General features: G+C 50.7%; 1 protein-coding gene across 1 annotated transcript in view; it reads left to right on the forward strand.

Moving 5' to 3' along the window:
- Window positions 1-18,802, forward strand: part of LOC139051845 (uncharacterized protein DDB_G0283697-like) — a 154,224-nt gene extending 135,422 nt beyond the window's left edge. The window contains exon 4 of the mRNA XM_070528863.1: window positions 18,784-18,802. The gene's annotated coding sequence lies outside the window, so the exon portion shown is untranslated. The remainder of the gene's footprint in view (window positions 1-18,783) is intronic.
- Window positions 18,803-27,891: the final 9,089 nt, after the last annotated feature.

Consider the following 27,891-nt stretch of genomic DNA (forward strand, 5'->3'; position numbering starts at 1 on the left):
TTAGACGGTTGTGATTGGCCACGATACAGCCAACACAGTAATAAAGACGCAGACCTGTTGTGTTGATGGGGTTACGTGTCCTGATGTCAACTCACCCGTTTATTGTGCTCTTGCATGGTGTGGGCTTCCGTATCTGGAGCCAGTGGTAATAATGTAACATAGAGCTTTTTTCCTTCATTACTACTAGCGCACGTATTCTTAGATGGACTTCGTGGATTCCTGTCCCAAACGCTACTTCGAGCCGCAACAAGGCGCACATGTCAGGCGTGTCAAGCGCCCGAGGAGGTCAGTGAAGGTTCAAGCATGTGACGCAGTCGAGTCTCTGTTATGTCTTTGAGGTAACGCACCGAACCACCACACGTTACATATTTGTATGTGGTGTTCAAGGTGCAAGACAGCGGGGCAAAAACAGCAAGAAAATACGCACCGCAGTTCAAGGTGCACAACAGCTGATTTCACTAAGCACGAGGCCACGTCAGGACATTCTGGGTGTGTTCCGAGGTGAGAGTGCTCTCAACTACACTAATGGCGGAGTGTTAAGCGCAAGTGAGCGACGCTTTTTAAAATTTTTGCATCGTGGGTCAGGTGCGCAAGACTTCCTCCAGGTTCCAAGGGAGCGCAGTTGAGGCGAAGAACGTTCCGCGCGGTAGCATAAAAGCAATCGTTACTTTCCACGTCCTTCCATGATTGTGACGTCAGGCGCCACAAAGGTTACCACGTACCAAAGAATCTCGAATGAACCGGAAACTTGTGGGCCGAATCCTAAAAAAATAGGCACTGTACGTGCAGAAAGCCCCGGAGAGCGGGATGGGCGGCGTCTGCGGAGGTTACCTTGCCGAGGCTAGTGGATTCACATGACGCTTCCTCCAAGTCTTTTTTTTCCTTGCTCCATGGTGTGGACAACCGGCTCCGTCGTGTTTTGTGGCCAAAAGCGTTGCCGGTCCCTCGCGTCCCTCGAGACCTTCTAACCCTAAACAACACAGCCCGGGCATGCGCCGTCGGAAGCGACATCGCAGGGCGGTTGGGCCGATGGCGCAAACGTATTTGTAGCAACGAACACAGCGAAAGGTGTAATTGAACGCGGAGCAAAGCGGGAGATGAAAGCAGACAGCACGAGGAGACAAGCGGAGCAGGAGGCTAGAGCGAAAGCATGAGGTGGAAAGTGGAGAAAGAGAGTATGGCGAAAGGCTGAGGAGTAAAGCAGAGTCCGGCACGAGACTACGAGACGGCGCCATGGTATTGTAATCTCATCGTATGGATGACGCTAGTCGTGCAGCATCTTCTTGAAACTACGTGGGCAGCAGCGATTACAATGTAACCTTAGACTAGCCATGCATTAAAGCCGACGCGATTGACCTGCAGATAGGATTTTCGACGATGGTCGGCTCTACTCCCCGCTACCGTTGTGCTTTTATTGTTACTTGTTGTGAAACGCTTCGCACTGTTTGCAACGTGCCACCCGGGACAGATTATTCTCGCCAGCCAATATATCGCGAAATGAAAACTCGCATAGAGGTGCGCTCAGATTTCACACTAGAAAGTCGTAATCATCGGTGATTTTTTTTATCGATTAAGTGGTTTAGGCCGAAAAACCATGCATACCTGGCGATCCTATTTCTGTGACACGGTACGCGCCTATCCAAATGAATGGGCTCGTCGAGGAGCGTCTAATTATACACCCACGAAGGATCCGGCTTCCCAGAACTTCTGTGTGATCTCGACGACACTCCAAGTGCATCACTCCGACCAGTGGATCTCGCTGGATCGCGTGAATTTCTCGGGTTCGCTGCCGCCTCGTGCCTCACTGCGCCGGCACTGTCCTACCTAGCTGGTGGTGCCTTGGTGCCCGAGTGCTCGCAGAGCAAAAGGGTGGGCGTCAAGACAGTCGTGTGTTTGAACCGACACATTTGAACACTTGAAAACTGAGCGGCCCTGCTTTGGTTGCACAGAGCGTATTTCTCGCTGGGGAACTGCCGTGATCATTACCTCCCTCGTATCACTCTCGATGAATGCCTCGAATCTGAATTGTCGGGCCTCTCGAAGCGGCTATCTCTTTCTTTCTTCCACTTTCTTCCTTGCCGCTCTTTCTATTTCCTGAGCAGCTAGCATGCACGTTTGTCCCCTGGCCATGATTTCGCGCTATCCTGACATTCTCTTTTTGTTCCTCTGTATGATCGTGTGTCTTAGTGTCTACAAAGGTGTAAGAAAAGATAGTGTTACGTCCAAGCGCGTAAAAGGGACGCGTGTATCAAGAAGAGGAAGAACGAGGAGAACGAAGACTGTGCAGTGGCCATTCCTGTTGTTCGTAGCCTGCCGTTCCTGCTCTCGCACGCCTAAATAAACCCCTTTTCCCCGTGCTTGTAACAAATTGGTGGACGGTGCGGGGTACACCTCGTAACCACGGAGCCTACGCTGCTACAACTTCGCGGAAGCCGTCGACTTGCCGGACTTCCGCCACCATCACCTGACATGACTGAATAAGCCTGCCAGATTCCAGAAGGTTCTGACGCGGCTTCAAGGCCAGCACCTGGCGTTCCATGGCAATACTACCGGGTGCCACTCACTTTCGGAGGAAAAACCCGAGAAGATGTCGTCGAGTGGCTCACAAACTACCGAAGGGTGAGCGTATCTAATGGTTGGAACTCGACCGCACAGTTGTCAAATGTTGTGTTTTCCCTTACCGACACAGCACTCGCCTGGTATGAGAATCACGAAGACACGCATCTTCATGGGAGCTTTTCGTAGAGGAGCTCAGAGCGTGTTTTGGAGACTCTAGCGCAAAAAGGAAACGCGCCGAACAGACGCTTTCGCAAAGAGCTCAGATTCCCGGCGAGACCTGTACGACTTATATCGAAGAAGCGCTGAAACTGTGCAAAATAGTGAACTCTCAAATGTCTGAAGAGGACAAAGTTGGACATTTGTTGAAAGGGATAGCCGAAGACGTCTACAATTTTTTGATCGGCAAAGAAAGCTTAGATTCCATGTCTGACGTCATTCGCCACTGCAGGACCTTTGAGACGCTGAAGATGCGACGGATAATACCGAAGTTTGGTCGCCTGGCTATTGTCACAACGGTGGCAAGTGTAGACCCGAGTTCGTGTGTTGACCTTCCATCAACAATACGGCAGATTGTTCACGAAGAGTTGCTCCATCGGGAAGAGATGTACCGTTGCACACCCGGCATCGCTGGTGCGTACTTACCACACGAGATGCGAAACGCGGCCGTTTCGACCGCATGGCAACCCACGGTTCACTCAGCGACCGTCGAGTATAGGTCTACCCCACAAACGAGAGGGACCCTAAGCTATCAAGATCATGACTACGACCAACGACCTCGCCGCACGCACGCCTTCGGTCGGCCGATGCCTAGCTATGATGAATGGGACCCACCTGCTGGCTATGCCTATGCAGTCGACAGCAACATGCGTGACTACGTGCAAGAACATCGAAATTTGCGGCATCTGCCGGTGTGTTTCCAATGCGGTGTCGCGGGCCACATAGCGAGATTTTGCAATCGTCGTCCAATAACGTGGAATCGTCGATCGGAGTCTTCAGCAAGAACCGCACCTCCTACGAGGACAACTCAACAGCCATGCACCACCTCTTGGTCAGCTGGCGTCCCTCCTGGCAACGATTACTGGCAGAGAAGCTTCCGGAGCCGCTCGCCGGCATCTGACAGGAGTTTGACGCCATCGCCAGCTTCTCGTGCACCACGTTTACGGCAATCTCCATCGCCAGTGCGCCGCTCAGCCTCGCCTTCACAACCGGAAAACTAGCTAGCGCGGCCGATGGGGGTGAGGTCGCTCGACACGTGCTATTGACAGAAATGCCCCCTGCAGTTGCTATGATTAAGAACAAAGTGCATGTACTTGTTGATGGTGTTCCTACAATGGCTTTAGTGGATACCGGGGCAACTGTATCCGTAATGAGACTCGGTTTTAAAGGTCGGTTGGGGCGCAAAGTTGTATTTTCGTGGGACCAGGCTGCAACGTTTTGTGGAGTGAGCGGCGAGTCGTTGCGCCCTGTTTGTGTGTGCACTGCTGAAGTGTTCCTGGCTGGTGGAGTTTTCGCGACGGCGTTTGTAGTTATTCCCCGATCGACGTACGAAGTGATTTTGGGCATCGACTTTTTGCGGCAGTGTGGTGCGACCGTTGATTGCCGCACGGGGGAAGTTTGCGTCGATGGCCATGTTTCGTCCAGGCTCTTAGAGGAGACTTTCAGTCAAGCTGAACTTTGTGTGTCTGCAGATACTGTTGTGCCTGCGTCCACCTCGGTGTGCGTGCCGGTTGTATGTTGCCGTGAAGTTCCAGACAGTTTCGATGACTCTGTTGAGCCAATGCATATAAATTGTGTGAAGAAGAACGTCTTTGTCCCTCATTGTGTGGTAACCATCGGCAACGGGCGTGCAGGCTCGTGGACAGCCAACTGCTCGGCAGAACCCGTCCTGCTTCCAGACGGCTTGAAACTCGCCTATTTTACAGAATACACGTCTTCGTCCGTAGCAGCCGTACTAACAGACTCGCCGTGCGAATCTGCTGACCTTCGCCAAGTCTCAGACAAAAAGCCTCTATCTATGATAAACAAGTCGCTCAGCACAAGGGAGCGCCATACCTTGGTGGATACGCTTTCTAAGCATCTGTCAGTGTTTGACTTTGCACAGCCGGACAAAGCGTTCTCGATTCCCGAGTCACGAACGCGCCATACTATAGATACGGGATCTGCGCGCCCTATCAGGCAAAGCCTTATCGCGTGTCGCCTAACGAGCGAAAGATAATCGGGGAACAAGTGAGTGCCATGATGAAAAATGGAATACAAGAGTCCTCGAGTCTTTGGGCAGCTCCGGTCATACTTGTCAGAAAGAAAGATGGTAACTGGAGACTATGCGTCGATTATCGAAGATTAAACGCCGTGACAAAGACGGATGTCTACCCGCTGCCCCGGATTGATGATGGAATTGATTGCCTTCATTCGGCCTCTTATTTTTCTTCAGTGGACATGCGCTCAGGATATTGGCAAGTCCCGATAAACCCGACAGACAGAGAGAAAACAGCCTTCATAACCCCGGATGGATTATTCGAATTCAATGTGATGCCATTTGGGTTGTGCAACGCTCCAGCAACCTTTGAAAGGTTCATGGACACCATTCTGCGTGGGTTAAAATGCAACATCTGTATGTGCTATCTTGACGACGTTGTTATATTCGGGCGCACATTCAATGAGCACAATACGCGCCTGGATATTGTCCTCGACTGCATCAAAAACGCCGGCCTGGGTCTGAACTCCAAGAAATGTAAATTTGGTGACCGTCAAACCCTTGTGATGGGTCATCTTGTTGACAAAGACGGTATCCGGCCTGATCCCCTCAAGACGGCAGCTGTTGAGGCATTCAGTACGCCGCAGTCAGTGAAGCAACTTCGTAGTTTTCTGGGTCTTTGCTCTTACTTTCGCCGATTTATTCCTGGTTTTGCTGACGTCGCTTATCCTCTGACAAATCTGCTACACAAAGACGCACGGTTTGAGTGGACACCCGAGTGCGAGTCTGCATTTCGTCAGTTGAAGTTCCTGCTGACCTCCCGACCTATCCTTCGCCACTTAAATCCTACTGCGCCGACAGAAATCCACACAGATGCTAGTGGCGTCGGTTTGGGTGCCGTCTTGGTCCAACGTTATGACGACCGTCAGCACGTGATTGCTTATGCAAGCCGCTCATTAAGCAAACCTGAACGAAATTACACGCTGACAGAGCAAGAATGCCTCGCTGTAATCTTTGCAGTTCAGCGATTTTGCTCGTACTTGTACGGAGGCCCATTCCTAGTCGTCACAGACCACCATTCCCTGTGCTGGCTCGTGAATCTTCGCGACCCTTGTGGTCGCCTTGCGCGCTGGGCTTTGAGGTTGCAGGAATATAACTTCACTGTTTCCTACAAGAGTGGCCGAAAACATGCTGACGCATACTGCCTTTCCCGTATGCTGCTTACTACAACGGACTGCGACGTAGACGATTTTGACCATCTCGTCGCTTCTGTGACATCCGCTTTTCCAGAAATCGATGCGTTCAAAGCAGAACAACGGACAGACACCAAATTGGAGCCACTCTTCACTTCTGCCCATTCAAGTGCAACAAGCAGCTACTGTCTACGTGACGGGCTCCTGTACAAAAGGAACTACTCAAGCACGGGTGCACGCTTCCTTCTAGTGGTGCCGGAGCCTCTCCGGCCAGCAATCCTTCAGGCTATGCACGATGACCCTACCTCCGGTCACTTAGGCACTGTGCGCACCCTTTATCGCATTAAAGAACGCTTTTACTGGCCCCGGATGCGACATTCGGTTGAGTTGTATGTCGCCAGCTGCATACAGTGCCAACGTCGGAAACGCCCAACCACTGCCCCATCTGGTCTCCTTCAACCTGTGCCGCCTCCCAGCTCAGCCTTTCGGCAAGTTGGAATTGATCTGTTAGGCCCTTTTCCAAAGTCATCTAAGGGGAACCGCTGGATAATTGTCTGCGCCGACTATTTCACGCGCTATTGCGAGACGGCGGCTATACCGTCAGCCACCGCCACCGAAGTATCGCTCTTCTTACTTCACGCTATTATTTTGCGACATGGACCGCCTGGTGTTATTATAAGTGACCGGGGACGTCAATTCACGGCGGATATCGTGGAAGAGCTTGTGCGTTTATGTAACTCGCACCTCAGGCACTCAACGCCGTGTTATCCGCAAACGAACGGCCTCACTGAGCGCACTAATCGGACAATCACAAATATGCTTTCCATGTATGTTGCGTCCGATCACAAGAATTGGGGTGAAGTTCTACCGTTTATTACTTACGCCTACAACACCGCCAAGCACGAGACAACCGGCTACAGCCCCTTCTTCCTTCTATATGCTCGGCCGCCCCGGTATACGCTCGACACTCTCCTCCCTTTTTACCACCACGACAATCCTACGGTTGCCGATACGCCATGCCTCGCTGAAGAGGCTCGGAGACTTGCGCGTCTGCGGACTTTGGCATCACAAGAAAACTCCAAAGCCCGCTACGACACACGACATCGGCCTGTTGCATATCACCCTGGTGATCTCGTTTGGCTTTGGACTCCTACAAGGAAGCGCGGTTTGTGCCAAAAGCTGCTGGCAAACTACGATGGACCGTATGTTGTCATCTACAAAGTCAGCGAAGTGAACTATACTCTCGCGCGCCTCACGAACAATGGTAGACGTTCTGCTATGACACAAGTCGCGCATGTAGCACGGTTGAAATCATGCACGCCACGACAGGCTTGTTGACTCACCCAGTCGGCTTTGTCTGCGAGGAGAGGTATATGTTACGTCCAAGCGCGTAAAAGGGACGCGTGGATCAAGAAGAGAAAGAAAGAGGAGAACGAAGACTGTGCAGCGGCCATTCCTGTTGTTCGTAGCCTGCCGTTCCTGCTCTCGCACGCCTAAATAAACCCATTTTCCCCGTGCTTGTAACAATAGTAATAAAAAAAAACAACGGAAATAAATAAATAAATAAATTTATTATTAAAAGATCAATCAATCAATCAATCGTGTATTCTTTATTGTGCCCTGCAACAGCTTCACAGGCATTTTTACTAGGGCAGTTAAACAGCAATGCAGAAGACACTATGTATAAAAATATGAAAATTCGATAGACAAAATTATTCGATGAGGAGAAACAAACAGCGAAAATGAAACAAGTAGAAGGGTGAAGAAGGGAGTTCATTATACAACATGATTATCTACACACGTACAGACAACGCAGGCAACGAGCTCCGAATATATCAATACCGGCAGAATGCTGAATATTAAAAAGTGAAAATTACAAAAGCGCGGTTCGAACAGGGATTGTGTGGCTTAAGAGCGGTGAGGCTCTTTGTTCTAACCAACTTTAACTTATGAACTCACTCTCTTTAAAGCGTGCTTTGATGTCATTAACTCGTTTGTGCAAAAAAGACATCTTTGAAGAAGATCCGTGCTTTTTTGCTCTGGTAGGCATGAAAACCGGACACGACCGAATGGATGTGTTCAGGGTTCATTCTCTTAGATGAACGAGAAATCGCAAAAAAAAATATTATATATACACGTTTATGCACATTTATAATGAATTATTTTTACCATTTGTTGACTACTGAATCAGGGAGTAAGCGGCGAAAGTGAAATACAACTGCCTTCGGGAACAAATTTACCAATTGTGTTTATCAGTGAGGCTGGGCTATCGAAAGTCTAATTTCCTCAAATTGGTGTCGATGCGATGCAAATTTAAGGTGATATCTTATATTTCCAGCCGATGAATATATGTCGGAAGCAAACATCACACCGATGGTAATTATCACTCAAATAACTTCTGGTCCTCTTCGGAGCTTCTGATTTCTGAAACGCTGGCGCTTCTGAAACAGCAAGTTCGTCAACCATGTGCTCTAAACAATGGCTTCTTATAGTCTTTTTTTACTCCAGTTGCTCGTCATCCCTCCATGCTTACTTTCGCAACCTCCGGCTGAATACTTCGAAGTCACCACTTTATACCAATGAATCACGTGAAAAGCTTGTATAACAACCACCGTTGTTGTTATAAGGAATATGGTATCCTTAAAGAAGATATAATATTTTTCCGCAAACCAAAACTCAGTGTCTCAAATTGTTTGTTGAATGCAGCCTGCTGAGGAATTCTACGGAAATGAAAGGAGCCCAACTGTTTCTTAAGCGTCTTCCAGTCGCTTGCAGTTCCACACGCAGTGAAAGAGGGAACTATAGGTTTAATGCGGATGCGTGTCTTTTTCCGAAGATGGAGTGGCAGAGTGCAGACAATCAAATAACGCGGATGAATATCGCAATGCGCCGGAACAAAAGACTGCAAGCACGGCGCAAATTGCAGCTGTCCGGGAAGACAACAAGGCATAACTCGAAAAGACGAATACGAGAAAAACATAGAACCACACAAATAATAATGTGCAAACAAACGATGTGAGCGCGGTCGATGGATCATGATGACATTCTCTGCGATTGCTGACGCGGGAAGTTGCGGGCCGATTTGTCGTGGCAGTGATGTGCACTTGTCTAGAATGGGAGAGCGAAGTGGCGGTTCTCGGCGTTCAAACGGGAACGAGCGATTTACTCTTAGGTCTAGGTGCCAGCAGTCCGGCACGACACTACGAGACGCCGCCATATCGCTCCGGCAGACCGTTCGCGGTGCGATAAGCGCAGCACATTTGCTATAGCATCGAACCTGCCAAGCATGGACCCGAAAAAAAGGCACCAAGAGCACAATATAAACGTGTTCGGAGTTCACGTTTATATCCATCTTGTTCAGCTCCAAAGCAGGCGAAGTAGATCGGTTCAAGGGCAGATAGCGTGCGGATGGAACCCGCAAGCGCGATGGTCCTGCACCGCCATGGTGTCGGCCGCTCCCAAGGTCCCGCGCCACCATGGCTGGCCGCCCCATATAATATGTGGGCATAGCGGCTGTACCCCTCAGGGCCACCTGCCACAAATTGGTGATCCGGACGACTGAGCTCAGCCATGCCAGCGTCAACGCATCAACTTTATTAAGGCGAGTGGCCTGGACTCATGCTCTCAAGCAGATGTCCAGAGTTTGTGGGGTGTAAGGGAATTCTGCATCAACATGCCGGATGTGTGGTTCATCCAGCTGGAAAACCATTTCCTTCTCAGCAAGCTTCCAGGCTCTAGGTGTGCTCCAGGCACCGGCTGTAATTTCCCGGCCCGGAGGTCAACACAGAACATGGGAGCAGCATTCGCTCACACGAAATAATCCCCTCCAAGCCGAAGAAGCGGCCATAGCCCTCGCGCTCTCCCAAACAGAGGTTGAAGTCATAATGACCGACTCCCAACAGGCGTGCCGCAACTTTGCTAGCGGCAGAGTTCATACCACTACGCTCCGGATCATCAATCAAAGGCCGCCAACGAGATCAGTAATGATCATCTGGGCGCCAGCTCATCAAGGCATTCCTGGCAACGAGGTCGCCAACCACGTGGCTCGAGATCTGACCCACTGAGCCGACACCGAAGAATCTGAACCCGAGCGCACGCACCCTCTAGTCTTTTACCAAGACATCACACAACACTACAAGCTAACCCGCAGAACATATGCACCCCCACACAAGTCACTACCTAGAGAGCAGGAGCGATTCCTGCGAGCTCTACAAGTTAATACATTCCCGCACCCAACCAGAAATCACCTAGTAGACCCTACAAAATTCTCTCCGCAATGCCGCTTCTGCGCAGAGCCCGGGTCCCTCAAGCACATAGTAGGGGGTTGCAGAGCGGCACCATTAAATCCTCCGAACCCTTACCCCACTAACGAGCTTTGGGAGAGAGCCTTGGCCAGCTCCGACCTCGAGGATCAGCAACAGCTGATTGCGAGGGCCCACGACGCGGCCCGAGCTCAAGGCATTCTGGAATGAGGACGCCCCTCCAAAGCTTCATTCACCGAATAAAAATGTTTATTCTCTCTCTCTCTCTCTGCGCGGATTTCCGGCTAGCCGTCCTTGCTGACTACGTCACCTCGAGCGCTCATTCATAACAGCTCTCGCTGTTTGATTTGAATCATCGCGTCATTCTTGTCTTGTCGTCCCACATCGCCGAGTCTACCCACTCTGATTGACAGCACGGGCCGGCCCCAGCATGAGACCTCTACTCGGCTCGTGATCCTTCTCCCCAGCTGAAAGGCAGCCGGGCAGCGACTCTATCCAATGAATTCACTGGGTGAAACGTAAGCGATTTCGACTATTCTATGGCCCACCGCTCTCCTTCCTTGGGCGTTCACGCAGGCTGTGTGCTTTACGCTCTGGGACACCTCATTCATCACCTATAAAGAGGTTCTGCCATATCTTTCAATAGGCGCCAGTTTCACTTTCTCAGGCCGGACGAAGCAACAACCACAACCTTCGCGATGCCTTCAGCGACCACAGCTGCCCTTATGCTATCGGCATTCGGGAATTCACCGCAAGCAACAGCAGCCGAGCCTTCCGAACTTTTGTGCTCCCACCTTCTGCGGATGCATGGTCTAGCGAATTTCTTGCAGGAGCAGCCCTGTCATCTGCTTTCTTCAGCTATACATTCACTCCTACGTCAACAACACGAGTCACCAAAACTTGCGCGCTTTCCACGCAAGTACCGGGCTGCTAGACAGTCTACCTGTGGAGCTCCGAATTCTACAGGCTCGTGTATGTCCGAAAACCTGCGCCATGTCGCAATTTCACACAATGGTGTTCCTGTAGCTGCGCCTCGCTCACAGCCTACGCTGCCGGTAATGCGTGGTGCATCTCTTTCGGATCTTGTGACCTCGACACTACCAACTACGACACCATCTGCGCATTTTACCTGGAGTGTAGGATTGGACCTTATTTCAATCGCGTGTCGCACTTGTAGAGGGGGCCCAGCAGTGACAGGACTATTGCCTCCAAAACGTGCGAAGAAGAAGATGCACGCACGTGCACAAAGCCCCAGAATGCAACACGCTTGCGCCCTCGTCTTACGCGGCTGCGGTGTCGGCCGCTCCCAAGATTCCGCGACACCATGACTGGCCGGCCTATATAAACCGTGGCCACGGCGGCTACCTCTCCGCGCCTCCAACCGCAAAACTACCATGCTGAGCTCTGTACAAAAATTCACAGGAAAGAGACCAGCCATGCCAGTAAACATTTTCCATACTGCATAAATATATATATCCCTTGCCGAGCAAGCGTGAAACCTTTCCTTCGTATGGCAAATTCGTAGCCCTCATACAGAGGTCTCTCGGATGGTCTCTCAAAAGCGGCCATACCTGGCTCGGATGAACAAACGTACTGCCGAGCTACGCCTCGTCTCAATACCTCGCGCGATGCTAGCTATAGACTTCAACTTCGCTTGCGTGGCGACTGGTGCGATAAGGGCACGATCTGCACACCCTAGACATGCGCGATTGGGAAATGGCTCCTCCTCATCTGCACAAAGATTCCAAAGTAAGCTGTGTGGGTAGTTATGGTTGCAAAGTTATGTGTGATAATGGTAATAAAGCATGTTTTTTTACACCCTGGTTTCAGCAAGCGACCCCGTTGGAGCCTTCTTAAGGACATGCCAAAAGAATTACATGTTTTCTGCATTGCCTCATGCATCAATTACACTTTAATAGCTGGCTTACTATTTCAAGTTTTCGTAGCCTTAGAGTGCTGGTTTAAGGAAAAATCCCAAATACAAGCCAATGTTTTTGCATACCTCTCGGTAACTGCTGTGTGCAATATAGTGTCACGTGGTGGTGATGTTGAAGGACACAGTAGCAACACTGTGAACGACAAAACTAAATTTTATTGGGCGAACCTGTGCCCACAAAACAGGCTACACTTATAGCACAATGATAGCGGCGAACACAGTCGGCGATCGTCGAAAATCTGATCAGCGGGTCAAGCGCTTCGGCTTTTATACAGCAATCATGTAATGTTCCAGATTAAACGTTCGGACCCGCATGCCTTCTAAAATGTTCTACACCATTCGTGTCAAGCGATGAAATCAGATAACACAACGTTCGGTGACAACAGACAGCGGATAGAAGCATCGATAACTTTCCAGAAACTTCGGATACATGCAGGCGCGTCCCGCGCTGTGCGATAACATTTGTTAGGCGACAAAATTGTCGCCCGATAAAGACAAGTACACGTGTCAATACCCCCCTCTTAAAAAGCATCGACCCGATGCTGCAAACAATCGAAAGTAATAAGTAAGCACTCATAGCAAAGAAAAAAAACAAAATAAGGAAAGTTCGTTAGCGTCCATAAAATGGTTTAAGACGCACCACGTGGACCACTTCAGGTCGTACGCGACGTCGCTGTGAATGCGAAATGCCGTCTGGCACGACCTCATAGTCCAGAGCGCCAATACGTCGGATGACCTTGTAGGGTCCGAAATAGCGTCGGAGTAGTTTCTCACTGAGTCCTCGTCGGCGTATCGGTGTCCAAACCCAAACACGGTCGCCGGGCTGGTACTCAACAAAGCGTCGTCGGAGGTTGTAGTGTCGGCTGTCGGTCCTCTGTTGGTTCTTGATCCGTAGGCGGGCGAGCTGTCGGGCTTCTTCGGCGCGCTGGAGATAGCTAGCGACGTCAACATTCTCCTCGTCAGTGACGTGGGGCAGCATGGCGTCGAGCGTCGTCGTCGGGTTCCTGCCGTAAACCAGCTTAAACGGCGTGATCTGTGTTGTTTCTTGCACCACCGTGTTGTAAGCGAATGTTACGTATGGCAGGACGGCATCCCAAGTCTTGTGTTCGACATCGACGTACATCGCTAGCATGTCGGCGAGGGTCTTATTTAGCCGCTCCGTAAGACCATTCGTCTGCGGGTGGTAGGCCGTGGTCCTCCTGTGCCTTGTCTGACTGTATTTCAGAATGGCTTGAGTGAGCTCTGCTGTAAAGGGCGTTCCTCTGTCGGTGATGAGGACTTCTGGGGCGCCATGTCGAAGCAGGATGTTTTCGACAAAGAATTTCGCCACTTCGGCTGCGCTACCTTTTGACAGTGCTTTAGTTTCAGCGAAGCGGGTGAGGTAGTCTGTCGCCACGACGATCCACTTATTTCCGGTTGTTGACGTCGGAAAGGGTCCCAGCAAGTCCATCCCGATCTGCTGGAATGATCGGCAAGGAGGCTCGATTGGCTGTAGTAATCCGGCTGGCCTTGTCGGTGGTGTCTTGCGTCGCTGACGGTCTCGGCATGTTCTGACATAACGGGCGACGTCGGCGGTCAGGCGCGGCCAATAATACTTTTCTTGTATCCTCGTTAGTGTCCGGGAAAAACCGAGGTGTCCAGCGCTCGGATCGTCATGTAGGGCGTGCAATACTTCTGGACGAAGTCCTGACGGAACAACAAGAAGGTAGTTGGCGCGGACTGGTGAAAAGTTCTTCACGAGGAGATTGTTTTGAAGCGTGAAGGAAGATAATCCGTGCTTAAATGCCCTGGGGACAACGTCGGTGTGCCCTTCCAAATATTCCACCAGGCCTTCTAGCTCCGGGTCTGCCCGTTGCTGTTCAGCGAAGTCTTCCGCGCTTATCATGCCAAGGAAGGCGTCGTCATCTTCGTCATCTTGCGGCGGCGGGTCAATGGGGGCGCGTGATAGGCAATCGGCATCGGAGTGTTTTCGTCCCGACTTGTAGGTTACAGTGATGTCGTATTCTTGTAGTCTGAGGCTCCACCGCGCCAGTCGTCCTGAAGGATCCTTTATACTCGCTAGCCAACACAACGCGTGATGGTCACTGACGACTTTGAATGGCCTGCCATAAAGATAAGGGCGAAATTTAGCTGTAGCCCAAACGATGGCGAGGCATTCCTTTTCGGTCGTAGAATAGTTGCCTTCCGCTTTTGATAGTGACCGGCTAGTGTAAGATATCACCTGTTCAACTCCGTTTTTCCTCTGGACTAGAACGGCACCGAGGCCTAGGCTACTGGCGTCAGTATGGATTTCTGTATCGGCGTACTCGTCGAAGTGCGCAAGTACCGGCGGTGACTGCATGCGTCGTTTGAGTTCTTCAAATGCGTCGGCCTGCGGCGTTTCCCACTTGAACTCAACATCACATTTAGTTAGGCGTGTCAACGGCTCGGCGATGCGTGAAAAGTCCTTGACAAAGCGCCTGTAGTAGGCACACATGCCAAGGAATCTACGCACTGCCTTCTTGTCGGTGGGCTGCGGGAACTTTGCGATGGCAGCTGTTTTCTGGGGGTCGGGGCGTACTCCGGATTTACTGATGACGTGGCCTAGGAACAGAAGCTCGTCGTAAGCGAAGCGGCATTTTTCTGGCTTCAGATTGAGCCCTGATGACTTGATGGCCTCTAGTACTGTCGTAAGCCGCCTAAGGTGATCGTCGAAATTTTCGGCGAAGACGATGACGTCATCCAAGTAAACAAGGCACGTCTGCCACTTCAATCCTGCTAACACCGTGTCCATGACGCGCTGGAAAGTTGCAGGCGCAGAGCAGAGTCCGAATGGCATGACCTTGAACTCGTAGAGGCCGTCTGGCGTGATGAAGGCGGTCTTTTCGCGATCTCTCTCGTCGACTTCTATTTGCCAGTAGCCAGACTTGAGATCCATCGACGAGAAGTACTTAGCGTTGCAGAGCCGATCCAATGCGTCGTCTATCCGTGGAAGGGGGTATACGTCCTTCTTCGTAATCTTGTTCAGACGACGATAATCGACGCAGAAACGTAGGGTTCCGTCCTTTTTCTTCACCAGGACAACAGGGGATGCCCACGGGCTTTTCGACGGCTGGATGATGTCGTCGCGCAGCATTTCGTCGACTTGTTCTCTTATAGCTTCGCGTTCTCGCGGCGAAACTCGGTAAGGGCTTTGGCGGAGTGGTCGAGCGTACTCCTCGGTGATTATGCGATGCTTGGCGACTGGTGTTTGTCGAATCCTCGATGTCGTCGAAAAGCAGCCTTCCAATCGTCGGAGCAGACTTATGAGCTGCTGTTGCTTAATCACTGGTAGACTTGGATTAATGTCGTAGTCTGGTTCGGGAACCATGGTCGTCGGGGTAGATGCGGCGGAATCCGAGAGGACAAACGCATGACTAATTTCCACAATTTCCTCGATGTACGCGATCGTCGTGCCCTTGTTGATGTGCTTGAACTCGTGGCTGAAGTTTGTCAGCAACACTTCAGTTTTCCCTTCATGCAGTCGAGCGATCCCTCTTGCGGCGCAAATTTCACGGTCTAGCAGGAGACGTTGGTCGCCTTCGATAACACCTTCTACGTCAGCGGGTATTTCGGTGCCGACCGAAATAACAATGCTGGAGCGGGGCGGGATGCTCACTTGGTCTTCGAGGACACTCAAGGCGTGGTGACTACGAGGGCTCTCCGGCGGTATCGCTTTATCTTCTGACAGCATTATTGACTTCGACTTCAGGTCGATGACTGCGCCGTGTTGGTTCAGGAAGTCCATACCGAGAATGACGTCTCGTGAACACTGTTGGAGGATAACGAAGGTGGCAGGGTAAGTCCGGTCATGAACGGTTATTCTTGCCGTGCAGATTCCAGTCGGCGTAATGAGGTGTCCTCCAGCGTTCCGAATTTGGGGGCCCTCCCATGCAGTCTTAACCTTCTTCAACTGGGCGGCGATGTGTCACCTCATTACGGAGTAATCGGCCCCTGTGTCGACTAAGGCAGTGACTGCGTGGCCGTCTAGAAGTACATCGAGGTCGGCGATTCTTTGTCTGGCGTTGCAGTTGGGTCTTGGCGTCGGATCACGGCTGCGTCGTGTTGAACTGAAGCTGGAACGTCGCGTCGTCAAGCCGTCTTTCGTCGGTGTAGTCTTGGCTTCCAGACTTTTTCGGGACGGCGGCGTGTCGTCATTAGGTCGTCGAGATGGTCTCTTCGTCGTCTTCGTCGGCAGCGGAGGATCTTCGTCAGTTCGACGAACAGCAACCGCACCTCCATCGGTTGCTGCTTTTAGTTTTCCGGATATGGGCTCGCTGACCGGCCCCGGGCTGGGCCAGTATATGGTCGGCGCTGCGGGGACAGGTAGCGGCCTGGTGACGGCGAACGGGACGGTCGTCGAGGGCTCCATTGAGTAGCGGCGAGGCAGTCGGCGATGTCACGTGGGCGCTCTCCAAGCTGTGGACGCGGCGCGTTGACGGCGAACCCTCTCAGTCCCAAGTTGCGGTATGGGCATCGGCGATACACATGGCCGGCTTCTCCGCAGTGATAGCAGAGCGGGCGGTGGTCGGGGGCTCGCCAAATGTCTGTTTTCCTCGGGTAGCTGCGCTGGGGGACGGGTGGGCGTGCTGGCGGCGGCGGCAGTGGTCGACGGAATTGCGGCGTTGCAGGGCCCTGGCGCGGTCGTGGAGGGGGACCTTGACGGCGGGCGACGGCGGCATAGGTCATCGCTTCTGGCTGGGGCTGCGATGATTGTGGTTGTAACTCGGGAACTCCAAGCGATCGCTGAACTTCTTCTTTCACGATGTCGGCGATCGAAGCCACTTGGGGCTGCGACGAAGGCAGGACCTTGCGCAGCTCTTCGTGCACAATGGCCCTGATGGTCTCCTGAAGGTCGCCGGAATCCAGTCCTTGGATGGCGTACTGCGGCGTGAGCCCCTGGCGCTTATATTGCCGGGTGCGCATCTCCAGAGTTTTCTCGATCGTCGATGCCTCTGCAGAAAACTCTGCTACGGTCTTCGGCGGGTGACGAATAAGTCCTGCGAAAAGTTCTTGCTTGACGCCCCACATCAGGAAGCGGACTTTTTTCTCCTCTGACATTTCTGGGTCGGCGTGCCGGAAAAGACGGGCCATCTCCTCCGTGAAGATCGCGATCGTCTCGTTTGGCAGCTGCACTCTGGTTTCTAGTAGGGCTTGGGCTCGCTCTTTTCGTACGACGCTTGTAAACGTTTGTAAGAAGCCCGTTTGGAACAGGTCCCATGTCGTTAAAGTGGCTTCTCGATTTTCGAACCAGGTCTTGGCGGCATCTTCCAGTGCGAAATAGACATGCCGCAGCTTATCGTCGCTGTCCCAACTGTTAAACGTAGCGACCCTCTCATACGTCTCGAGCCAGGTTTCCGGGTCCTCGAATGTTGATCCGCGGAACGTCGGAGTGTCCCTGGGCTGCTGCAGCACGATGGGGGACGCTGGCGCTGCCATTGGGGTTGCCTTGTCCACAATCTTTTTGGTCTTCTCAGGTAGAAGTCCGTGCTCCGGGGGCAGCTGTTGAAGACGGCGGCTTGCTCGATGCTCCGGGACTACGTTGGTTTTCTCTTTGCGGTCCGGGCTTGGATCACGGCTTGTCGGGGGCGTCCGGTACATGAACGAAAAGCACCTCCACCAGATGTCACGCGGTGGTGACGTTGAAGGACACAGTAGCAACACTGTGAACGACAAAACTAAATTTTATTGGGCGAACCTGTGCCCACAAAACAGGCAACACTTATAGCACAACGATAGCGGCGAACACAGTCGGCGATCGTCGAAAATCTGATCAGCGGGTCAAGCGCGTCGGCTTTTATACAGCAATCATCGAATGTTCGAGATTAAACGTTCGGACCCGCATGCCTTCTAAAATGTTCTACACCATTCGTGTCAAGCGATGAAATCAGATAACACAACGTTCGGCGACAACAGACAGCGGATAGAAGCGTCGATAACTTTCCAGAAACTTCGGATACATGCAGGCGCGTCTCGCGCTGTGCGATAACATTTGTTAGGCGACAAAACTTGTCGCCCGATAAAGACAAGTACACGTGTGAATAGGTTGTTTTGTTCAGCTTTGGTGGCGCCGATTTTCACATAGTTATTGATTGCTCTTGTCCATTGCCGTATCGTAATGACTGCAATGGCTATGCTTAGTGGTTGCATGTATGTAGTTTAGTATTGTCCTATGTGAGGACATGTCATGCAGGGCACAATTTTTTTTATGCGAAATGTTATCTACTGCTTTTCAGGGTATTGAAATCTGACATGTCTAGCATATTGCGTCGTATTACCATGTGTTTTTAATGAGGCAAGCTTTTAGTATTTCCAACGTAAAAACTAACTGCTTGTCTCTGAAGAACTCATGTTCGTTATTATGATTTTTTATGCATTCATTGAATTTTTTGTTCCCGAGAGCACTTTCTATATAACATACACATTGAACTGACGGTCAAAAGGATATTGAACATGCCTGCACGTTGAACTAGATGACAAGGGCGTTAGGGGTGTTGTAAATGGAATGCATTATTCTCGACACTTTATGGTCTCTGGAGACGTTAAAATACTTTTCAGCAGAATTTATTGGCATGTCACCCACCACCCTGCTACATGACACAACACTCATCTTTTTTTAAGGTTTCGAGGTCCTGTTGCCAGAAGCACACCAGGCGTTCCTGAAATGTCCGCAAGATGACTGGTAGGGCTCCTGTTAGACAGGTAGGTACTTGTTATATGTTGTGTTATGTGCATCATTTGGTGGTGCATTATACGTTAGTTGACATCAGAAACTTTGTTTAGAAGTTTATTTTCAGCAAATGACATGAACTCTTTGAGCTACAATGACATATGCAAGGTACGAAGCAATTATTCGTGGACGTGGTGTTTGTTGATGGAGCCAAAAAATCATCGTGGTCACTTAAATGTTACTTTACTCAACCCGTAATGATTTCCTGGGTGTCTGTATGTTCTTGTCTAATGGCTGCTTGAAATTTTCCGCGAAGCTTGCTGCACAAGTAGATTTGGAAGGTCACCCGTTAGTAGCGTGCGCCCTTTCATTAAAACAAGAAAGGAAACAAAAAAGTTTCCTTCTCACCCTTTCATACACGTAGGTGAAACCTGTCTTGCGCTCCCGTAAACATTGTGGCGTTTCGTGGCCTCCGAAATTGGCCAGCATACGGCAGCCACAGACGCTACACTTCTTCGACTTCGTCTCGAAATTCTGCGGCTTAACGTTGCAGTAAGAAGCGAGATATGCCCAGCTTTACGCATTACAAAAGGACCAAGTAAAACAGAAAGAACCACAGTTTCGCTTGTGTGAAGCATTCAACGAGATAGCCACGTTATGCGTTATGCTTGAGATCCTCACGCTGTGTTCCAACCAAAGGTGCGGGCGACATGGAGAGAGACAGCAGGCCACACAACTGCTGTTGCGGAGAATGAATGGAGTCGTGAAGCGTTGTGACCAGGCATGTCACAATGCTGGCGCGATGATGAACGCCGGCAGTGGTTTTGCCTGGGTTGCATCTCGGTAGAGCAAGAGCGAGGGAAAAAGCGCCGAAGGAAAACACCAGATATAATTAGCTTGAGCTTTCCTATCTTTTCCCCTCAGACGAGTGTATGCGTTGCGGTGCGTCACGCACACTTATCCTCAACAGAAACGCAAATCTACTTGCGTGCGGCACTCGTGAAGCGGGCGACAGACGAACGCTGTAGTAACAACACAGTAGATCCCAATGCGCTCCATGGCGGATGGAATACACTAGTAGCATGGAGGAAGGAAAACACGAAGAGGGAACGACGCATGACAATGTTGAAGCCTAGACATTAAAATTTAGAGGAATGGTGTGATGGGAAATGGGCCCTCACGTGATAGGCAAGCGGTACCTATAGCCGGCTCGCTTTGGTTGCGTCTGCTGGGGTGGTTTTGTAATATGCTCACACAGTCAGCGTGGAAAACGCACGCCGAGATTAAGCGAAGGAATTCAAGTGTGGGAAGCAGTCGAGTCTGCGTTAAGCTAGTCGGTTCAGGCACCGAACCACCAAACATTACGTTGACACGTCTCGTCTTTTAGGCAGCAGACAGGCACCAATACTCTATTGAACGAAGGCGTCGGGGAATTCATCCGCACTGTGCTCAACCACCCGCAACGACGACTAAAGGACGACGTTTCGGGCCGGTTTGAGGAAAAGGAGGAAACCTTTCGCACTGAAAACGTGTGAAGGCAGCCAAGCCGCCCATCCAACGGCGATTTATCGCGTTTGCGGACATCTTCTGGGAAACAATATAACGTCATTCGCCTTGCAAACATGTGCAGGCGTTCAAGCGAGAGTACAGGCTCCGCGACGACTGCTTTTCTGTTGGGAAAAAAATTGTCCTATCTTTCGCCCAACAATCGAATGGCGAGACGGGGACCCCGATACCATTTGAGGCCCACTGTTCTGGCAGATGGTTCTAGTCGACGCTGTCATTCGGCTCAATGCCTTGTGCATCTCAACAGGGCGGCAAGAACTCAATTGCCACGTCTCAACCGCGCAAGAACCTCGCTCCACAATATCTTGGAAAATAATGTAGGTAAACCTCAAGGAAAGGCGACATCTTCGGCGTTTAGAGTGCAGCGTAACGCTATTTATTTGTTTCGCAACGAACGACGCACAACAACACATTTTGCTAAGCAAACACGCGACAAACACCAATCCAGCCAAAGATCTTATATCATCCTGCGGAACAAAAATTGTGAAGAAATTGCGCACGCGAGTTTCAGATACACAATAGCTGATTTCCGTGAACGGTCGGCTTTCCGAGGCTGCAACAGACACGTGACGCTCCCTCAAATGCCTCCAAGAGAGGTATACCTTATATATGATATAATGTACAATATCCAGTGGGGTACAACTTGTTATTTCACACGAGTAAGAACAAGCGCCGCACTGACATTGCGAATGGAACCAACAAAGCGTCTTCGTCACCCAAAGGCAATGTTACACAGCCCCCAAAATATCCTGCCTTTGTGCAGGATAATTTTTCTAAAGCCTCTTGAAGTTTTTTGCAATGCACGCTGCGCAAGTACATCTGTAAAGCCACCTGCCTATAGTTTTGGGTCTTTCAACTAAGAAAAGAAAAAAGAAAACCTTATTGTGGCGACTCTTCCATACACATGGCCGCAACCTGTCTTGCGTTGCTGTACGCGTTGTCCTTTTGAGGCCTCCGAGATTCCCGTGCAAAGGAAAGCAGCAGAAGCTACACTTATTCAGTCTGCAGCTCGAGTTTCTGACGCAGAATGGTGCCGTACGAGGCGAGATATCACCCGATTTTAAGAGCGAAAAAAAGAGAGAAAGACAATCAAGTAAAACAGAAAAGAACCGCTGTTTCGCTTGGGAGAAGCATTGAAAGCGATAGCAAAGTTGCGCGCTGCGCTTGAGATTCTCACGCAGCGTTCTAACACTAGGTGAGGGCGATATGGCACGACAGAGCAGGTCATACAACTGCTTTTGCGCAGTATGAATGGAGTCGTGTACCATTGTGACCAGGCGTGTCATAACGGTTGTCAGTGCCGGCCAAAGGAAATAATTAGATGTAACTAGCTTGTAATTTACAATCCATTCCACAGAGACCAGTGTATTTATTACGGTGCGTCATGGACAGTTCTCCTCAACAGAAACGCAAATTTATTTGCTTACGAAGGTCTTACCAACTGCGAAGGACGAACGCTGTAGGGGCAACACTGCAGAGCAGACTTTAAGGCGCGTGAGGGTGCAGTTTATGGCTGAAGGAATGCACAACGGGGGAGCATCATGTGATATGCTTGCAGCCTACTCATAGAAAAGAATATAGAGGAGAAGTTGGCCCTTGTTACGTGATAGGCAAGCGGTATATTCGTGTCAGCTAGCTCTGCTTGCGTCAACTGCGGCGATCATATCAGAGGCGCAAATCTCAGGCGTGACAAGCGCACGCCGAGCTTTGTGAAGGTGTCACGCGCGCAACAAAGTCGAGCCTTTGTTGTGTCAGTCAGGTAACACACCGAACAATGACACGTTACGTAGGTGCGCATGGTGATTCAAGGTGCAAGACAGGGGGGAAAATAGCAACAAAATAGGCGCCGCATTTTTTGGTGCACGACAGCTGATTTCGCCAAACACCAGGCAACGCTCGCGCATTCTGTATGGCTTTCGAGTTGAGAGCGCTAGCTACTCCACTAACGGTGGTGTTAAGCTCAAATCATCGACGCTTTCAAAAACTCTGGCGGAATGGGTGAGGCGCCCAAAGCTTTCTCCTGATTTAAAGGCAACGCATTTGCAGCAAAGGACCATGCATGTGGTAGCAGGAAACCACCCCTTACTTTCCACGTGCTTCCAGGGTTACCACGTACCAGACAATCTCGAATAGTCCAGCAACCTAGTGGGCAGAATCCTACACAAGAGGCAACGGGCGCACAGCCGGTCCGCGCATATTGCTCGGAAGTGGGCTTCCGTGGCTAGCCGAATCACGTGACGCTCCATCTTAGTTTTTTTTCTTGTCCGCTTCCTCCATGGTGCGGGAAACCGGCTCCATAGTATTTTGAGGCCGTGTGCAGTATACGTCTGTCGCGTCCCTCGAGACCTTCTAACACTAAACATCACGACTTGCGCATGCGCGGTCGAAAGCGTCACCGCATGGCGGCGGCAACGCCGAAGGCGACAACGCGTTTGTAGCATTCATATGGTTGCTATTGCAATAAATTATGCACACGAAAGCAGCTGAATTAGAAGCAAGGATCATACATCACAGCGGATAGCTGGCAAGGGTTTGTGCTGTGCACTCGAGTATTTCAATGCACAAATAAAGCAGTGTGACGTCACTATCAACCATTTTAGAGCGCAGTTCTGAGGCGCCCGTTCCTACGGCGATCGCCGCAGCGTTTTGCCCTCGTAACCGAGTGAACGAGCAAAGCGTAAGATGCAAGCGAACGCGGAGCGCAGCGGGAGATGAAAGCAGAGAGTGCGAGGAGGAAAGCGGTGGAGCAAAGTATGGCGAATGGGCGAGGAGGAAAGCAGAGTGCCGCTCGAGACTGCGAAATGGCGCCCTAGTATAGTTATCTGCTCGTATGTGCGACTCGAATTATGTAGTACATTGTGTAAGCCACGCGGGCACCAACGATTACACTCGAACCTTCGACAAGCCACGAAAAAAAGCCGACGCGCTTGACCCGCAGACCAGATTTTCGAAGATCACCAAAGCTCTGCTCACCGGTGTTTTTGTGCTTGAGTGTTAGCTGTTTGGCGACGCTTTACTTCATTTATAAAGTGCCGCATGAGGCAGATTGTCCGCGCCAGCCAGTATAGCACAAAAAGAAAGTACGTAGAGTTCTTCCAGTTTATTCGTATTGTTGTTTCTTCGAAATGAAATTCAGAAGATGGTACATGGATATTTATTTTGCGTCGAAGCGAAAGAGTAGTTTTTTTACTGAATAGCGATTTTAATGCGTAATGTTTTTTAGAAGGCCTCTCCCACTGACCTCCGATTCGCCATCCTTTGTGCGAACTGATTCCATCTTAAGCCAGCGAATTTCCAAATCTCATCACGCCGTGGTTCGTTTCAGCAAGCCACCTCCTCGGATAGTGTTTAAGGACGTTCGATGCCTAAAAAGAATTACATGTCTTCTATATTGCCTGATGCGTCGATGACACTATTACCACTGGGTTACTAGTTGAAATTTTCCTAACCCTCAAGTGGCGGTTAAAGGAAATGATGAGAAACAGGAGCAAATTAAAATGTGCCGAGCACGGACACCGGTGCCATGTTCACGGAACTTTCTGCACTAGTGGTTTGCCGTGAAATGATAAAGTATACCTCCCGAAAACTGCAGTATACAAGATATATTGTTTCGCTTATCTTTGCTAAAACACTGTTTTCCACATAGTCATTGACTGCTGCTGTTCACTGCTGTGAAGAAATGACTCTAATAGCTATATTCAGCGTTTGCATTTAGTACGTTGTTTAATATTGTTAGGTAGGGAGACGCCGACGAAAAGCTATGTACAAGTATATTTACAATTAAAATCGCTGCGCTTGGCCAAAAGGCAGCAGCCCGCGCTAGCTTCTCATAGACGTCGTCGTCTTCGCACTGCTCGCCTTTTCGTGATGTTTCGTGACGCAATCTGCCAGTAGCCGGAGCGACGGTGAATAGAGGAGAAATAGCGAGCACCGTGGAGGCAGTCAAGGGCATCATCAATCCGAGGTAGGGGATGCACGTCCTTTTTGGTAACCCTGTTAAGGTGCCGATAGTCCTCGCAAAAGCGCCATGAGTCATCCTTCTTTTTGACCAGTACAACAGGTGACGCCCATGGACTATATGATGGTTCAATAATGTTCTTGGCAAGCATTTTGCGAACTTCTGCGTGAAGAACTTGACGCTCAGCTGGTGACACTCGATACGGGCGGCAATGAATAGGAGGGGCATCGCCGGTATTGATGCGATGTTTGACAGCTGTAGTTTATGCCAAAGGACGATCGTTAAAGTCAAAAATATCGTGGTAGGAAAACAGAACGCGATAGAGTTCACGAGCGTGCTCGCACGGCAAGTCGGGCGCAGTCATTTTCTGTAAGTCAGCTATGGTGAAATTTGCCGACTGCGATGGTGCAGGAGCGTCGGATGAAGTGTCGTCTACTGCAATGGATGCTATTGAGTGATACGCGAATGAGCAAAGTTGGGCCAGAGACATCCCGCGTGGCAGCACTTGTGTCGTCAAGCCAAAGTTGACCACTGGCAGGCAGACGCAATTGGCCGTAGTTGATAAAACTGTATGAGGTGCTGTGATCCCGTGGGTAAGGAGGTCGTCTTGCATAGGAGCCGCGATGTAGTGACCATCGGGGACTGGTGGGGAAGACACTAGGTTAACGTAGGTCAGTGCCGAAGGTGGCAAGCGAACGAAGTCGACGGAACTGAGGCGACTGGGGTGTGGTTCAGCAGGATCCAGAAAAGGCAGGTCAAGGCTGAGTGTACTGGCGGAACAATCGATGAGAGCAGAATGTGCGGAGAGGAAGTCTAAGCCGAGGATGATGTCATGGGGACATTGGGCGATGACTGTGAATAGCACGATTGTTGAGCGATCGGCGAAGGAGACGCGGGCGGTACAGTTACCAATCACGGGGGCTGTTCCGCCATCGGCGACACGGACAACAGGCGTTGTGGCGGGCGTGATAATTTTCTTGAGCCGGTTACGAAGGTCAGCGCTCATTACGGACAAATGGGCCCCAGTGTCTATGAGTGCAGACACAGAAACACCGTCGACTTGCACGTCAAGAAGGTTCAGATGAGTGGGCAACGTCAGTAGAGGATTTGGCGGCGCAGGGAGCAATGCAGCGTCACCTCGAGGCGCTACATCGTCTAGTTTTCCGGCTGGGAGCAACGTCCGAAGGGAGTCGGCGAGTAGGAGCGACGGGGCTGGGGAGAGCGAGATTGTCGTTGTTGGGGTGAAGGCGAACGAGAATAGGTGCTGTTCCGTGCAGGAGAATCAGCGGCGGCGTTATCGGAGCGTGCGGCATAGGGACAAGAAGGGTCACCTGGGGGGCAAGAGTAGGCGGTATAAGTAGGCCAGGTCGGGGAACTCCAGCGACTGCGACAGTGCCGAGAAATGTGCCCGATTCGATGGCAGTGGAAACAAATCGGCTTGTTGTCAGCAGTACGCCATTCAGATGGGTTGCGGTAACGTGGTGGGTAAGAAGGTGCGAGACGGGGAGGAATCGAAGAAGCCGGACGGTTATCAAGACGATGGGCCGAGCAGATGGTGCGAAGACCCATGTTTTCGAACTCTTGGCGGACAACTGCCTGCATCAGTGAGACCATGACTGCAGATGGGTTCGTGGGACTGGAGTCGAAGGCAGCCGGATAGGCTGCCTCTATCTCACGCCGGACGGTCCTGGTAACATCGGTATTGTTGTGGGGACGAGGAGTGTCGGCACAGGAAGAAGTCGCTGGGGTGTTGGGCAGACGGGCAAACCGCTGGTCAATACGTCGGCTTTTAGCGAGTTCCAGGCGGCGGCACTCTATTATAACAGCATCCACCATCGCTACGTTGTTGCAAACGAGCAAGTTGAAGGCGTCATTGGCAATGCCTTTGAGGATGTGGGCAACCTTGTCTGACTCAGTCATGTGGGTGTCAACTTTGCGGCACAGAGCCAAGACGTCCTGAATGTACGTGATATAGGGTTCTGTTGACATCTGCACACGGCCGAAAAGCGCCTTCTGCGCGGCAAGTTGGTGACCGTAGGGGTTGCCGAACAAGTCCCGAAGCTGTGTCTTAAGTGAATCCCAACTGGTGAGCTCATCTTCGTGCGTGCGATACCAAACTCTAGGTGTGCCACCGAGGTAAAAGACTACGTTGGCGAGCATAATAGTAGGGTCCCACCGGTTATTGCGGCTGACGTGTTCATACAGGCTGATCCAGTCATCGACGTCTTCCCCATCTTTGCCTGAGAATACGCCAGGATCACGGGGAGCGACGAGAGTGATGTAGGTCGTCGAAGTGGCAGCAGGTGTCGGAGCCGGGGGAGTCCGGTTGTCGTCGCCGGGAGTCATGAAGGAAGGCTCGACGTACCGTCCACTGCGAAGCTCCGTGACGAGGTACAGGGAACGTCCAGCTCCACCAGATATGCTACGTAGAAAGACGCAGACGAAAAGCTATGCACAAGTATATTTACAATCAAATACGCTGCGCTTGGCCAAGAGGCAACGGCCCGCGCTAGCTTCTCATCGACGTCGTCGTCTTCGCACTGCTCGCCTTTTCGTCATCGCACATATTGTTCCGTAGCAATATGCGGATCTCTTGTACGATTCAGGCAGCGCACACATTTTTTTTCTTTTTGCAATATGGTCTCTATAGCATTTCTGAGTAATGAAGTTTGTCATGTATAACATATCACGCTGTTTAAACTTGGCCAGTTGTTTTCGAATTTTCTAGTCACACTGTTACGGTACTCGCCTTCGTAAACGCCGTGCTCTTCTTTTTTGCAATAATGGAATATTTTGTTTCAGCTGGCACCTTGTAAGGAGCTAACACAATGAACTCATCGTCAAGATGACATTGAACAGGCAATGCGCGTTGGACGAAATCACAAGGGTTTTAGGGATGTTGAAACAGAAGTCATTATTCGGGAAATGTAATGGCTTGCTGAGAGCTCAAAAGGCTTTTGAGCAGAATTCAGAAGCATGTTACCCACCATCCCAGCACATGACGCTTCAGGTCTTTTTTTAAGGTTTTGATGGCCTCTCACGAGAAGCATACGTTTGAAAAAATGCCCACATTAGGGCTGGCGGAACTTTTATCAAAGAGAAATGTATAGGTTACATAGGATGTGATGTCCATCATTTAGTTGTGCATTAGACGCTATTTACATGAGAAATGGCTCATTTATTGGCGGATAACTGCGAATAGCGCTAAAGATTGCAAATTCTTTACTTAAAGGCCACGTCACAGAGCCACAAAATCAGGCCTGCCTGAAAGCAGTTTATCTTTCTAACGGATTTTTTAAATTTTACGCTTAGCAAGCTGCGCAGGCAGAATTGCGATGCCTCCCGACAATAGCATAGGCCTTTTTACTAAGAAAAAGGTAAAAGAAAATATTTTGAGGTGTCTCTTGGATGCGCAAAACTGAACGTATTGTGCGTTGCCGTAAGCATTGTGGCGTTTTGTTGTCTCCGAGATTCGCCTACATACGGCGGTACCAGAAGCTACACTTCTTCAACTGCAGCTGAAGTCTTTGAGGCT

Source organism: Dermacentor albipictus, unplaced genomic scaffold, assembly GCF_038994185.2.
Source record: "Dermacentor albipictus isolate Rhodes 1998 colony unplaced genomic scaffold, USDA_Dalb.pri_finalv2 scaffold_15, whole genome shotgun sequence".
NCBI lineage: Eukaryota > Metazoa > Arthropoda > Arachnida > Ixodida > Ixodidae > Dermacentor > Dermacentor albipictus.